Source organism: Orycteropus afer, unplaced genomic scaffold (assembly GCF_000298275.1).
Source record: "Orycteropus afer afer isolate SDZICR_OR568_19922 unplaced genomic scaffold, OryAfe1.0 scaffold00303, whole genome shotgun sequence".
Classification (NCBI taxonomy): domain Eukaryota; kingdom Metazoa; phylum Chordata; class Mammalia; order Tubulidentata; family Orycteropodidae; genus Orycteropus; species Orycteropus afer.
The window spans coordinates 2,585,429-2,600,075 of record NW_006921890.1 but is presented as its reverse complement, the minus strand read 5'-3'; the positions used below and the strand labels follow the sequence as shown (position 1 = coordinate 2,600,075).

General features: G+C 47.5%; 1 pseudogene; it reads left to right on the top strand.

The window, feature by feature from the left end:
• The first annotated feature begins 1,223 nt into the window (after positions 1-1,223).
• Positions 1,224-7,539, top strand: LOC103206177 (annotated as a pseudogene).
• The last annotated feature ends 7,108 nt before the right edge of the window (positions 7,540-14,647 follow it).

Genomic DNA, 14,647 nt, shown 5'->3' with positions numbered 1-14,647 from the left:
CAGATGGGGGGTGTCCTCCATCCTTCCGGCGCCGGGCTGACTCAGTGCTGCGTCAGCACCGTGCAACAGCCCTCTGCAGCCTGCTCTTCAAAGCATCCCCTCCTTTGTCTGCCTCCTTGTGAGTCTTCTTTCCCCTTTTTAAAAAGCTACACCTTTGGTTTAGGTGGTGATTGGAGGGAAGCTGTTGTCCCAAGTGTGGGCAACACTGGGTTTTTCTTCATGCAAACACTGCTCCTTTCCCACCGCGAGTCTCTGGAGTGACAAGAGATGACACACTGAGACATCCCAGGTGATTGGGATCACTTTTATCTGAAAATTAAAGGCAAACAGGTGCGTTTTCCTGTCTGGGGAGATGGGATGTGGACCAGGGATGCCGTCAGGGGAGAAGGGTGTGGAGTGTGATGATGAGTTAGTCTCCTGGTGCTGCTGTAGCAAAAATACCACACACGGGAGGCTTTAATGGACAGACCATTTCTTCTTCACAATTCAGCGGCTTACAGTCTGAATTTAGGCCCTGGCTCTCAGGGAAGGCGCTGTCTGTCTGCTCTGGGGGAAGGTATTGTCTCAGCTTCTACAGCCCCAATCCCCCTCAGATCCTTGGGATCCTCACATGTCCTCTGTCTTCCCACTTTGAGATGCCTTCTCTCTGTGTCCACACTGCTTCTCAGAACTTGTTGTTATTTGTCATTGAGTCAGACCTGACTCATAGTGACCCTCCTTGGGTTTCTGAGGCAGTATCACTGTGGAAGTAGATTGCCCAACCTTCCTTCCGAGGAGTGGCTGATGGGTTTGAACCGCCAGCCTTCTGGTTAGCAGTCAAGTGCCTTAGGTGCTACTCTACCAAAACTTAGAAGGGCTTATGTCTAGGACACACCCTGTAGTGCTCCAGCCTCATTCGCACGGCCAAGAAGACCCCGACCACTGAAGGGATTACATCCACAGGCATGAAAAGCCAAACAAAACCCATCGTCCTCAAGTCTGTTCTGACTCACAGCAACCTCACAGGCCAGAGCAGGACTGCCTGATAGTTTCCTAGGCTGCAATCCTTTCAGGAGATTGCCAGGCCTTTCTCCTGTGCAGTGGCTGCTGGGTTCAAACTGCCAAGCTTTTGGTTAGCTGGGCGGTTAACCACTGCCCCACCAGGGCTCCTTCCCCAGGAAAAGAAGCTGGATTCCAGCACACGTTTGGGGGACACAGCTCAGTCTGTAACAGTGGCACTGGGCATGGCTGCTGAAGACACAAGGTGAGCATGTGCCCTGGTGGGTCACCCAGGCCGGTGGCCTCAGGGCAGCGTCTGGCCACACTGGACAGGAGCGTGGCTGAGGACATCACCTGCCTAGGACTTCAGGTTTGCAGGCAGCCCTGCTTCCCCGTGCCCACCAAGTTCCTTCAGGAGGTCAGGGCACCCAGCAGCCACTCCTGTTGTCTTTCTCAATGACCAATGACTAGGCTGGGTTCCAGCAGGGAACATCCAAGGTGGCCTGGAAGCCTCCAGTCTGCTGACAAAACAAACTTTGACGTGCAGATTGCACTGGTAAGCGTTAGCTCGCCAGCTCTTTCCCAACCTCCAGGGATGGCTGTCCCTGTAGGCTGGCACTGACAGCACAGCAGGCATGGAGAAGGGGACCAAACCACCCCCCCCCCAGGCCACCTTGTTGGCCAGATTCTTCTCACCGTGAGGCTAGATTCTCACACCCAGCCTCGCATGCCAAAACCCAACAAAAACTGAAAAAATGTTACCATGCTTTCCTAGTGAAAAAAAATAAAAGCATACAAATCAAATTCAAACTCATCTGAGTTCAAAAGTGTTGTTAAAGAAGAGGAAAAGCAAAGTATTGGTTAGCTGTCAGTTACATGATTCCAACTTGTAATTTCTCTCATATGAAAACAAAACTAAAGACATCTTTATTACTGGCACAGCCCTGTGGAGCAGTGGGCCCACCAGGCCCCTCTCTGGGCCAGTGGACAAGAGGCGCAGGGATATGGATTGTGCTGGGGGAGTCGTGGCCCTGGAGTGAAATAGGGTGCAAAATGTGAGTATGTCTGTAGCTTGTGGTCCTTTCAATCCTGAGACTAAAGGAATGATCTCAGGGCAGCTGCAGGGACACACTCATGGTGCCCCCACCGCAGCTCCCTTGGCCCACAAAGGCAGGAGCAAGGGGAGAAGGCCACACGCCATTTCCCCTTCCTGGCCTCCTGCACAGGTCCTTCGGGGCTTGCTGCGATGCCCTATCTGGGCTTGGCGTTGGGAGCTGCTCGTGGATGAAGGGCTCTGTGGCTCTGTTCCAGGGGCTGAGTGCTGCTTCTAGGGGAGAAACTGGAGCAGGAAGCCTGGGCACAGCTCAGGCTGCTGTCAGCTGCACCACACTGGCCAGGTATCAGAAAGATGATCCTCTCTAGCTGCCCTGCCTTGGGCAGAGGCAAGTAGCTGTCCTGGTTCCAGACTCCTCTCTGGACCTTGCTAATTAGGGCTCTGGTGTTGGACTCAAACCCGTCACTGGTGTCCAGTTCATTCTGACGCATGGAGACCTTGTGTGTTACAGAGTAGAACTGTCCCATAAGGTTTTCTAGTTTGTAATCTTTATGGAAGCAGACTGCCAGGTCTTCCTTCCATGGCAGTGCTGGGAGAATTTGAACTGCCCACTTTTCTCTTAGTAACTGAGCACTTAACCATTGTGCCACGCCTGGTGTTGGACTAGGGAGATGTTGAATGACAGTGGACACTGCTGTCTTCTCCCAGGCTGACTTAGCTGGAGCAGCCTGGCTTTTCTCCCACACAAGCACACGGCGAAGAAGATGCTTGGCTTGCTTAATTAAACCGAATGACAGGATGCATATCCTGGAGGCTGCCAGATGGCGTGCAGTCCTGGCTTTGCTGCATATTTTCTTGTGACCCTGGGCTATGAGTCATATCTTTAAAGAGGCTGGTTCTCTTAAGGCTGCACACCTGCCTGGAACTAGGCCTGAGCAGAGAGATGCAGGGGGCCACTGTGAGCACAGGCTCTGTGCTCGTTCACTACCTTGGTTGATGGTTCTCAGTAGCTCTCCACCTCTTGTCTGTTTCCACACCTTCCACGTGGCTGACACTGCCCCATCAGGAACATCTCTCAATGCCCCCAGGGACACTTGATTAGAGATAGATCAGCATCAGAGGGCTTGCTCGACACAGGAAGAGGAGAGACGTGTGTTAAAGGATGTCTGAGTTTCATAACCTTCATGACAAAGTCTTCTCTCCATGAGAACCTTGGCCTCAACCCTGTGTGAACCCAGTTATGAAGAGCTGCCCCGGCCCACACATGGACTTTGAGAACCTTCAGTGTCAAATGCAGGTAGAGAGGCCTCCATGGCCCCTTACCCCTCAGGTCACACACCAGGCATTGTCTAGTACACTCTGCGATCTATGATGGGCTCTTGTGCTATGGCATCCTCAGTGCCAGGAACTGTGTCCCAGACAGTGTGGGCCAGCATCTTTCCAGGCATGTGAGAAGGATGCAGAAGTTCTTCATTTCTCCCAGGACCTACAGCAGAGCTTAGCTAAGATGCCTATGGGAGTTTCTTAGAGCTGCTGTAAAGAATACCACAAACTAGAAATGCATTCTCTCCCAGTTCTGAAGGCTGGCCTCTGAATGCAGGGTGTCAGCAGGGCCATGCTCTCTCTCTGAAGACTCTCAGGGAAGGTCTTTCTTATCCCTCCCAGATCTGGTGGCCCCAGGCATTCCTTGGTTTGCAGTTGCAGTGTCACAAGGCTGTCTTCTCTGTGTCTCTCTGCCTCTGTGTATCTTCTCTTCTTTTAGAAGGACACCACTCCCATTGGATCAAGATCCCTCCTATGCAGATATGGCCTCCTGTTAACTGAGAACATTTTCAGGGACTCTGTTTCCAAACAAGGTCATGTTCATGGGTTTAGGGCTTCAATACATCTTTTTGAGTGATACAACTCAATCCATAACAACACCTATTTTCAGAACTTCTGAAAGCAAGAACACTCTGAGGTGGATGATAGCCCCTAATCATTGGTACTTGGAAAATATGGCTTTGGTGATAGAAATGACGCCAGAGATTGCATGATATAATTTTGCAAAACCAACAACTTCATTGCAAATACCTCTTTTCAACAACATACACGGCATCTGTACACCAGGACCTCACCAGATGGAATACACAGGAATCAAATCCACTACATCTGTAGAAAGAGATGATGGAGAAGCTCAATATCATCGGTCAGAACAAAGCCAGAGGCCAACTGTGGAACAGACCATCAATATTCAAGTTTAAGTTTAAGGTTAAGAAAATTAAAACAAGTCTATGAGATCCAAGTTTAACCTTGACTATATCCCACCTGCATTTGGAAAGCATCTCAAGAATAGGTTTGACATGTTGACCAATGATGACTGCAGGCCAGATGAGTTGTATGACATTAAGGACATCATACATAAAGAAAGCAAGAGGTCATTAAAAACACAGGAAAGAAAGAAAAGACCAAAATGGATCTCAGATGAGACTCTGAACTTGTGCTTGAAAGGACAGTAGATAAAGCAAATGGAATAAATTATGAAGTAAAAGAGCTGAAAAGAAGATTTCAAAGGGAAGCATAAGAAGACAAAGTGCTATAATGAAATGTGCAAACACCTGAGGTTAGAAAACAAAAAGGGAAGAACACATTCAGCATTTCTCAAGCTGAAAGAACTGAAGAAAACATTCAAATCTCCAGTTGTAATAGAAGGATTCTATAGGCCAAATATTGAATGATGCAGGAAACACCAAAAAAAGATGGAAGATGGCGCAGAGTCACTGTACCAAAAAGAACGGGTTGACATTAAACCATTTTAGGAGGTAGCATATGACCCAGAACTGATGGTATTGAAAGAAGAAGTCCAAGGTGCACTGAAGTCGTTGACAAAAACAAGGCTCCAGGAATTGACAGAATCTCAACAATTTGTTGAGATGTTTCAACAAATGGATGCAATGCTGGTAGTACTTACTCTTCTATGCCAAGAAATTTGGAAGACAGGTACCTGTCCAGCTAAATGAAAGAGACCCACATTCATGCCCATTCCAAAGAAAGGTGACCTGATAGAATGTGGAAATTATTGAACAATATGATTATAATATGCAAGTAAAATTATCCTGAAGATAATTCAAAACTTTTATATCTTAACTGTGGTGAGAAGTGAATGGAGTCTTAAAAGCTAGGTAATGATCATCTAAGATCTAGCTATTTGTCTCTCCAAGTTCAGAGCAAAGAAGAGTAAAGAAAATCAAAGACTCAAGGAAACAATTAATCCAAAGGACTAATGAATCCAAAGAACTAGATGGTGTTTAGCTACCACTACCAACCACTGTGATCAGTATCACAGAGGGTCCTGAACAGAATGGGAGAAAAACATAAAACAAAATTTGAAATCATAAAAAAAATAAATAAAAACCAGATTTACTCATCTGACAGAGACTAGTGGAACTCCTGAGATGGTGGCCTATAGATACTCTTTAAATCTAATAATGATAACACATATATAAACGCAAACACAGGTATGCTTCTTATAATATCTATTTGGACAATGTCCAACTACATATAAGAGCATGGCCCCATAAGATTTTTTTTCCCCTCAGCAACCAGAAGGATTTTGGGGGGACACTGTGTATGTAGAGCTGGGTGGCTGCATGGGAGAGTGGACCATATATATGGACATCTTGGTAAAGCTCTCTGCTTTTGGCTCAATCTGGATCCTCCATCTGGCTCATCATCATCTGACCTCTGGTTCTTTGGATTAGAGTCAGTGGGCTGCCATCTTACCTTCTTGTCTTGGATTCATCACCCTTTGATGTTGGGTGAGCTATTTCCTTGAGATAAATCTCAGTCTCTCTCTCCATATATAATATGGTTTTGATTCTCCAGAGAACCCAGCCTAAGACAGCAGGTGTGATGGTTAAGATAATGTGTCAACTTGGCTAGGTAATGATTCTCAGTGTTTTGGCAATTGTATAATGATGTAGTTTGGCTCATTTGTTCCATCTGACCTCCAGCTTTTGGGACATGAGCTAGCCACCTGCTGTGTTGTATATGTCTCTACAGCCTGTGAGCCAATGGCTTGCTGTCTGACCTGCCAATCTTGAGTTTGTCAGCCCATGTAGCTACGTGAGCTAGGAGAAGTCTCCAACTTGAGTCCTGACCTATGGATGGGGGACTTGCCAGCCTCTACAACCTTGAGTTGAAAAGGGAAGGAGTGTGATCAGAAATGTACAATAGTTTCAGAGGACCTGTGAGACAAAGAACCTGGAGCACTTGAGTCCCCATCTTGGCTCTCCCTCTGATCTGAGCAGCCCCTACCCTGGCAACCAGAGATCTGGATTTCTTTTGGAGAAGATTCATCAGCACAAACATCTGTGACATACCTAGGGTCTTGCAACTTACAATCCAGTACCTGCTATGGAATGAGACCCAGCCATCACTGCTGTGGAGTCATTGCCCACAGAACTCTTCCCACCCCTGTTCATGGCAGCTGTTGCCAGGAGACACAGGAAACACCAAAGGCAATGGTGCAGGCTTGGCCCTTCACCCACATCCCTCTGGGGGCCCTGATGAAGGCTCACAACCTCACCAGGACATCTTAGAGGCTGCACTGGATGGGGTAGATGTCTTGTTTGCTCAGAAGTTTCTCCCCAATAGATGAAAAGTGAAAGTGCTGGAAATCCAGCTAAACCTCATAGAACTTCAGGACCGTGTGCATGGGGGCCTCTGTGTGTTCATTAGAGGGGCCACTGCCCAGCCCAAGACTAAGAAGCAAAAAGTGGGCCATTCAAGGGAAGTGCAGAAGCAGCCTGTAACCCATGGAAGTGCTCATAGACCTGTGCCTCAAGGAAGCCTGATCGGATGAATCCTCCTCTTGAAGAGGGTCAAGCAGAGAAAAGTTCTATCTGTGCTGTAGGGAGCTGAGTATTCTTGCAAAGCCATTCTGAATTACTGAGAAGATCCTGAAAACAGTGCAGCTGGACTGTGTCCAGGAGGTGGGAGTGAATTTTGCTTGGGAACTGTTCAGCCTGGCCAGGTTTGCTCCTCACCTGGGCCACATGGTTAACTAAGCAGACGGTGTCTCTCTCACATCTCCATGACTTCCCACATGTCCTGGGCAGCAGAGGAGGTAGACAAGCTAGTTGCCCAATTCACTGCTCAGTTTCCCCATCTGCAACATCTCCAGGAGCTCGACCTTGACTTGTCCTCTTCCTTGAGGGCCCCCTGGGTAGGTGCTCAGGTGCCTGAAGACCCCCTGGGTGACCCTCTTGATAACTAACTTCTCACTTTTGGAGTCCAACTTGGTGCACCTGTCCTTGTGCCCAAGCACCACCCACCTAAGGTACCTGAATTTGAGTGGTGTTGACCTGACTGGCTTAAGTCCTGAATTCTTCCAAGTTCTGCTAGGGAGAACGTTGGCCACTCTCCACCACCCAGTTAGATGGATGCAGGATCATGGACTCCCAGCTCACCATCACCCCGCCTGCCCTGGGCCACTGCTCCCAGCCTATCACCTTCAGCTTCGATGAAAACCCAGTCTCCATGCCTGTCCTGGAGAGCCTGCTACACATCCTTTCACTGAGCAAGTGCAGACTCATGGTGCTTCCTTCCTGTCCCTCTGCAGTGTTACTTGAGCATCCAAGGTACTTACCACCTATGGACTCTTCAAGGGTATCTGGCCAATCTGAGGCTGATATAGGAGTTAAGGCAGGCTATCCGGATCAGGTTCAGTGACAGTGCCTGTAAATATGATGTGATTATCTTCCATTTTGTGATCTGATGTCATTATCCTCCATTTGTGATGTTGTCACTCCTAACCTCAGATATAGCCTGTGGTTATATCCCATTTGTAAATGGGTTGTTTGTTATGTTAAGGAGGCAGGCTTAGGTTATGTTAGTAGGATTGGGTTCTGTTTGTTAAATTAATGAGGCCAGATCAAAATGGGATGCATCTTAAGTCACCAAGCTCTGGTGGCGTAGTGCCTAAGGCACTTGACTGCTAATCAGAAGGCTGGTGGTTCAAACACACCAGCCACTCCTCGGAAGGGAGGTTCTATTTCTGTAGTGATATCACCTTGGAAACCCAAGGAAGGGTCGCTATGAGTTGGATCCAACTTGATGGCAATGAGTTCAGTCAATTCACATCCTTGTTTGAGTCCTGCCTTTTATCTTTCAAGAGATAAAAGGAGAGAGAAACCAGCAGAGGGAGGAAGGACATGACTACCACCAAAGAAGAAGATCTGGGAGCAGACCTCATCTTTTGGACCAGGGTCCCTGATCTGAAAAGCTCCTAGGTCCAGGAGAAGATTGATGCCAAGACACATGGAGATCTCTGAGGGATAAGGGATGCTGGACCCACAGACTCTGAAAGGAGACAAAGACTCCCCTCCTAAATGGTGAGCCAGCAGAGAAGGCTTTCCCCAAGAGCAAGTGCCATGAATTAGAAATTCTAGCCTCCTAAATTGTGAGAATCTATTTCTGATGACTAAAGCTATCCATTTGTAGTATTTGTTATAGCAGCTGTAACAATGGCACGGGGCACTGTCTGACCTCCTCTGACTTCAGAGTGGGGAGGGAGAATCATTATCTGCATCAGCAGCCCAAGGCTGATTCCCATGAGTGGGAGAGCAGATGTGCCTCCACCCTTCACCCTTCTTACCAATCATCCCTCCCATGGCCCTCTCCACTTCTCTGCTGGGTTTGATAGTTCATTGCAGTGGCCACATAGAAGTCACAGACAGTGCTCATGGTTATAGGGTTTATTCGGGAAGTAACAGGTTACACCACCACTCGTCTGTCAGTTTGCCATACAGTGGTGGCTTGCATGTTGCTGTGAGGCTGGAAGCTATGCCGTTGATATTTCAAGTACCAGCAGAGTCACCCATAGTAGACAGACTTGAAGCACTTACTGGTGAAGATCAAAGACTACAGCCTTCACTATGGATTACACCTCAACATAAAGAAAACAAACATCCTCACAACTGGACCAATAAGCAACATTATGATAAATGGAGAAAAGATTGAAGTTGTCAAGGATTTCATTTTACTTGGATCCACAGTCAATACTGTGGAAGCAGCAGTCAAGAAATCAGATGTTGTATTGCACTGGGCAAATTTGCCGCAAAAGACTTTTTTTAAAGAGCAAAGACGTCCCTTTGAAGACTAAGGTGTGCCTGATCCAAGTCATGGTACTTTCAATCTCTTCATATGGACTTGCACTATGAATAAAGAAGACCAAAGAAGAATTGATGCCTCTGAGTTGTGGTGTTGTTGAAAACTACTGAAAATACCATGGACTTCCAGAAGAATGAACAAATCTATCCCAGAAAAAGTAGAGCCGGAATCATTCTTAGAAGCAAGAAGGGACAGACTTCATTTCACCTACTTTGGTCTTATTGTCAGGAGTGACCATTCCCTGGAGAAGGATATGATGCTTGGTAAAGTAGAGGGTCAGCAGAAAAGGAGAAGACCCTCAAAGAGATGGATCTACACAGTGGCTGTGATGATAGGCTCAAGTACAGCAAGGATTGTGAAGACAGTGCAGGACCGGACAGTTTTTGTTCTGTTGTACATAGGGTCTGTGGTAGTTAAGGTTATGTGCCAGCTTGGTTGGGCCTGGTTGAGTGGCTGGGAAGCTGGATGTAGTTATTCCTCATGATAAGACTGGTAATCAAGTCCACGGTGGAATCTACTGTGAACAGTTGAGTAGCTGCCTTAGGGATGTGGTCTGTTCCCAGTATATAAGGAGACACTTTAGGAATGGTCTCTAGCTTTTTGGCACACTTGGACTCTGCATGTATCTGAGTCTTCATTCAGCAGCCTGCCATACTCTGCTGATCTTGGGACTGTTAATAAACTTGAATCAATGCCTGTCTTGTGGTTTTGTAATATCGGGACTGTGCCTTTTTACTTGTCAACTTTGTCAGCCTCAGCAGCCAGCAGGTGTCTGAGTGAAGAAAAGCCTCCAGCTTCAGTGGGCCAGGAGATGGAGGCAGAGCTGAAGCCTAAGGTCGAGGGGCTTTCACCCAGCCCCTAGAGCCTGGCACTTTGAACTTGGACTTCTAGCCTCCAAAACTGTAAGAGAATAAACTCCAGTTTGTTCAAGCCACCCGTTTGTGGTATCTTCTGATAAAGCAGTAGTAGAGGTAACCAAAACAGGGTCACTGTGAGTCAGGGACAACTTGACCACACCTAACAACAACAGGTTACAATTTAGAATCAGAAATGGCTCAGGATACAGTTGTTCAATCAGGACAGCCTCTTCTCATCAGTGCCCACAGACACACACCTCTCTGGCCCTAAGTCTCTCGGCCAGCTGGATTCTGCCTTTCTTGGGCAAGTATTAAAGCTCTTTTAGCTCTGCCAGCAAGTGCACAGAGGCCCCTCACTCCACCAGTAAGCCTCATCCCAAAGGTGCTCAGCTCTAGCTCTGGGGTCCAGGAGCCCACCATGTCGTCTCCCGCATCTCCTGCTGCCTCTGCTGCCACCACTGCTCTGCTGCTGTTTCTTGCTGTCTCCAGTATTACAGCACTGTCTCCCAGATCCAGGTTTCCAGGGCAGGGACTCTGGGTCCAAAGGCTGAGAAGAGTCCAATGTCTTCTTCTGGGTGGTAGTCATGCCCCTCCTTTCCAGCCTCTGGGATGGCTCATTTTAAGCCTAGCGGGGCGGCAAAGCTGACCAATCCTCTCATCCTGTGGTGGCTAGTGTGTTGCTGTGATGCTGGGAACTATGCCACTGGTATTTCAAACACCAGCAGGGTCACCTATGGAGGACAGGTTTCAGTGCAGCTTCCAGGCTAAGAGAGACTAGAAAGAAGGAAGGCGCCATCTACTTCTGAAAAAAATTGGCCACTGAAAACCTTGTGTTGTTGAGCTTAGAGAGCATCTTAAACCCATCGCTGTTGAGTCAGTTCTGACTCGTGGTGACCCCATGTGTTATAGCGTAGAACCATGCTCCATAGGGTTTTATTGGCTGTAATCTTTATGGAAGCAGACAGCCAGGTCTTTCTTCCGTGGTGCTGCTTGGATAGGTTCAAACCATTAACCTTTAGGTTAGTAGTTGGGCACAGAAACCTTTGACACCATTTTAAGGCTGCTAAGTGGAGCTCTGGTAGCATAGTGCCTAAGGCATTTGACTGCTAACCAGAGGGCTGGCGGTTCAAACCCACCAGCCACTCCTCGGAAGGAAGATGGGGCAATCTACTTCCGTAGTGATACTGCCTCGGAAACCCAAGGAGGGGTCGCTATGAGTTGGGTCCGACTCGACGGCACATAACAACAACAACAACAACAAGTACACATAAAGTGGCACTGTAATGTCATTTGGGGTAGATTCTTAGGATTCTTTATGGAAGTTTTCCATGAGTACCCACAACACAGCCTCTTAGGTTTTGTGTTATTTTGCTGTTGGTGCTGGTGGTTTTAGGGCAGAGGCCAGTCTTTGACTCCTAAAGTCTGCCCTCCTGGGCACAGTTCACAGTTGTTGAGATGTGGCTTCCTTATGGTGGTTACAGGCCCCTAGGTGATGGAATTTACCCACAGTGCTTTGCTCTTCAGGTGACAGACATACTGAGAAGACTCGTGAGTCAGACCCTTGAAGAAGCTTTGCTACCTTTCTGGTTTCTGGTAGGAGACAACCCCTGATGTTCATTAACTATGGTGACCAGAATTGGGGTAATTCCTCAGCTAACAGAAAGTAATTTCTGTAACCACATAGGGCATCCCCACGAGTGGTGGCCCCTGGAATAGAAATGCTGTAAGAAGTGACCAAACCTGAAACTTTTTGGTCAATTGACTGTGGAGGGGTGGTGTCACTGGTTCACAGGGCAGAGAAGTTTGTCAGGCAGCATGGGATATTTGCCAAGCTTTGTCTAAAACTGAAAAAAAAAACAAAAACAAAAACCCAAACTCACTGCCTTCAAGTCGATTCCAACTCATAGCGACCACTGCTGGTTTTCCAAGGTGTAAATCTTTAAGGAAGTAGGTTATCCCATCTTCCTTCCCTGGAGCAGCTGGTAGGTTTGATCTACCAACTTTCTGGTTAGCAGTCAAATGCCTTAGGCACTGTGCCACCAGAGTGATCTGCAGTTGGTTCTTTTATGTACCTTGTGAGACGATCAGGATGTTTATGTTGTAGCTAAAAGTGAAACAGGCTAATTGAACCTCTTCAGTGTCTGAGGCTTCTAAAAGACTCCAGTGTTCCAAGACTGTCTAGATGGCTGGGAGCTGGGGATAAGGCTAAGTGCCAGGGTCAGGAGTGGCTACTGTTCCCAGGAGGGCACACTGAATCCTTTACGCCTCCCTCTGGGATGGAAACAGGATTTGGTGAGGGCCTGGTGGAGGGTGGGTGAGTCTGGGCCTCTGGGACAGAAGGCAAGGGCACAGTCCCGTTTATCCATATTGTGTCTGCAGAGAGACAGATGCTGTGTTAGTGTCATGAGGCTGCTATGGTGAACTGCTGCAAACTTAAAACCACAGAAATGTTTCATCCACCAGCTCTGGAGGCTAGGCGTCCAAAACCTAGGTGTTGGCAACACTGCCTCCTCCTGGAGGCACTGAGGGAAAGCCTGTTCCCCATCTCTCCTCACTTCCAATGGTTGCCAACAATCCTTGGCCACGTGGAGTTCTTCCCTGCATGTGTCTGTCTCTGTATGTCTTCTGTTTTTATGAGGACACCACTCATGTTGCAGTAGGGCCTACCCAACTCAACCATGATTTCGTTTGAACTTAACTAAAGATTTCTTATTACTTGGTTCCACAATCAACACCAATGGAAGCAGCAATCCAGACATCAGATGAACTGTACTGGGAAAATCTGCTGCACAAGACCTCTTTAAGGTGCTGAAAAGCAAAGGTATGTCTTTGAAGACTAAGGTATGCCTAACCCAAGCCATGGTATTTTCAATCGCGTCATATGCATGTGAGAGCTGGACAGTGAACAAGAGTTGATGCTTCTGATTGCTAGTGAAGAATACTGAAAGTATCCATGGACTGCCAAAAGAACTAACAAATCTGTCCTGGAAGAAGTGCAGCTGGAATGCTCCTTGAAAGCAAGAATGGCCAGACTCCATCTGACTTACTTTTATTTATTTATTTATTATTGTGATTTGGGTGAAGATTTACAGAGCAAATTCACTTTCCATACAGCAATTCACATATACTTTGTCTCATGTCATTGACCACAGTTTACCACAATGCAACAGCTCCCCTCCTACTACCTCCCCATAGTTACCTCTTCCCAGTGTCCATCCCTCCATGCACTCCTGCCCACTGAGCTCTCTCCCTGTGCATAAGCAGCTCCTCTTTCTCCCATGATTGTTCTCTCCAAGGAGTGTATCTACTTGAGGTAAATGTCCAACTCATATAGCTGTATTTTCTTGGGCTGGAAACCACAGGTGTGGGTTCAATTCCAGACCATCTGACTTACTTTGTTCCTGTTGTCAGAAGGGACCCTTCCTTGGAGAAGGATACCATGCTTGGTAAAATGGAGGGTCAAGAAAAAAGGGGAAGGCCCTCAACGAGATGGATTGACACGGTGGTTGCAATGATGGGCTCAGGTATGGCAAGATTGTGAGGTTGGCACAAGACCAGGCAGTGTTTAGGGCAGAGTGTGGTCACTATACCTTCAGGAATCCAGGTGAGGAGAGGGAAATCAGGCAAACCCAAAGCAGCAAGATGGGAGAGAAGGAGAAAGGGGAAAAAAAGCCAGGAACCCGGACAGAGGAGCAGTCAGCCACAGGGATCCAGATGAGGAGAGGAACTCAGCCATGCCCAAAGCAGCAGGGCGGGAGAGCAGGAAAAAGGGGATTAAAAGCCTGGAACCCGGATAGAGGAGCAGTCAGCTGCAGGGAACCAGGTGTGGAGAGGGAACTCAGGCACGCCCAAAGCAGCAGGGCGGGAGAGCAGGAGAAAGGGGATTAAAGGCCTAGGAATCTGGACAGAGGAGGAGTCAGCCACAGGGACCCAGGTAAGGGTGGTAGGAGAGGTTTCCAACAGGGAGGAAACTTGTCTGTCAGTTTGTCCTACTGTGGTGACGTGTTGATGTGAGTTTTGAGGCTGAGCCACTGGTGTTTCTAACCCAGTGGGAGGTACATGGTAAACAGGTATCAGCCCAGCTTACAGACTGAGACAGACTAGGAAGAAGGAAGAGGCCATCCACTTCTCAAATAATTGGCCAGGGAAAACCTTATGAATAGCAAAGAAACACTGTTTGATACATAACCGCCCAACTTTATGAATAGTCTGGTTAGGTTAGAAGGCTCTCAAAATAGGACTGGGAAAAAGCTGCATCATCTGAGTAAACCCAGCCTTAGCCCTATGGATAAGGTAAAGCTTTTGAGACCTCCATTTGCTGATGTGGCACCACTCAAATTGAAGAGAAACAGCTGCAGACATCCATTTAACATCGGAACATGGAATGTACGAAGTAGGAATCTAGGAAAATTGGAAGTTGTCAAAAAGGAAATGGAACGCATAAAGATGTATATTCTCAGCATTAGTGAGCTGAAATGGACTGGTTTTGGCCATTTTGAATCAGACAACCATGTGATCTACTATGCTGGGAATGACAGTTTGAAGAGGAATGGTGTGGCATTCATCGTCACAAAAGATGTTTCAAGATCTGTCCTGAAGTACAATG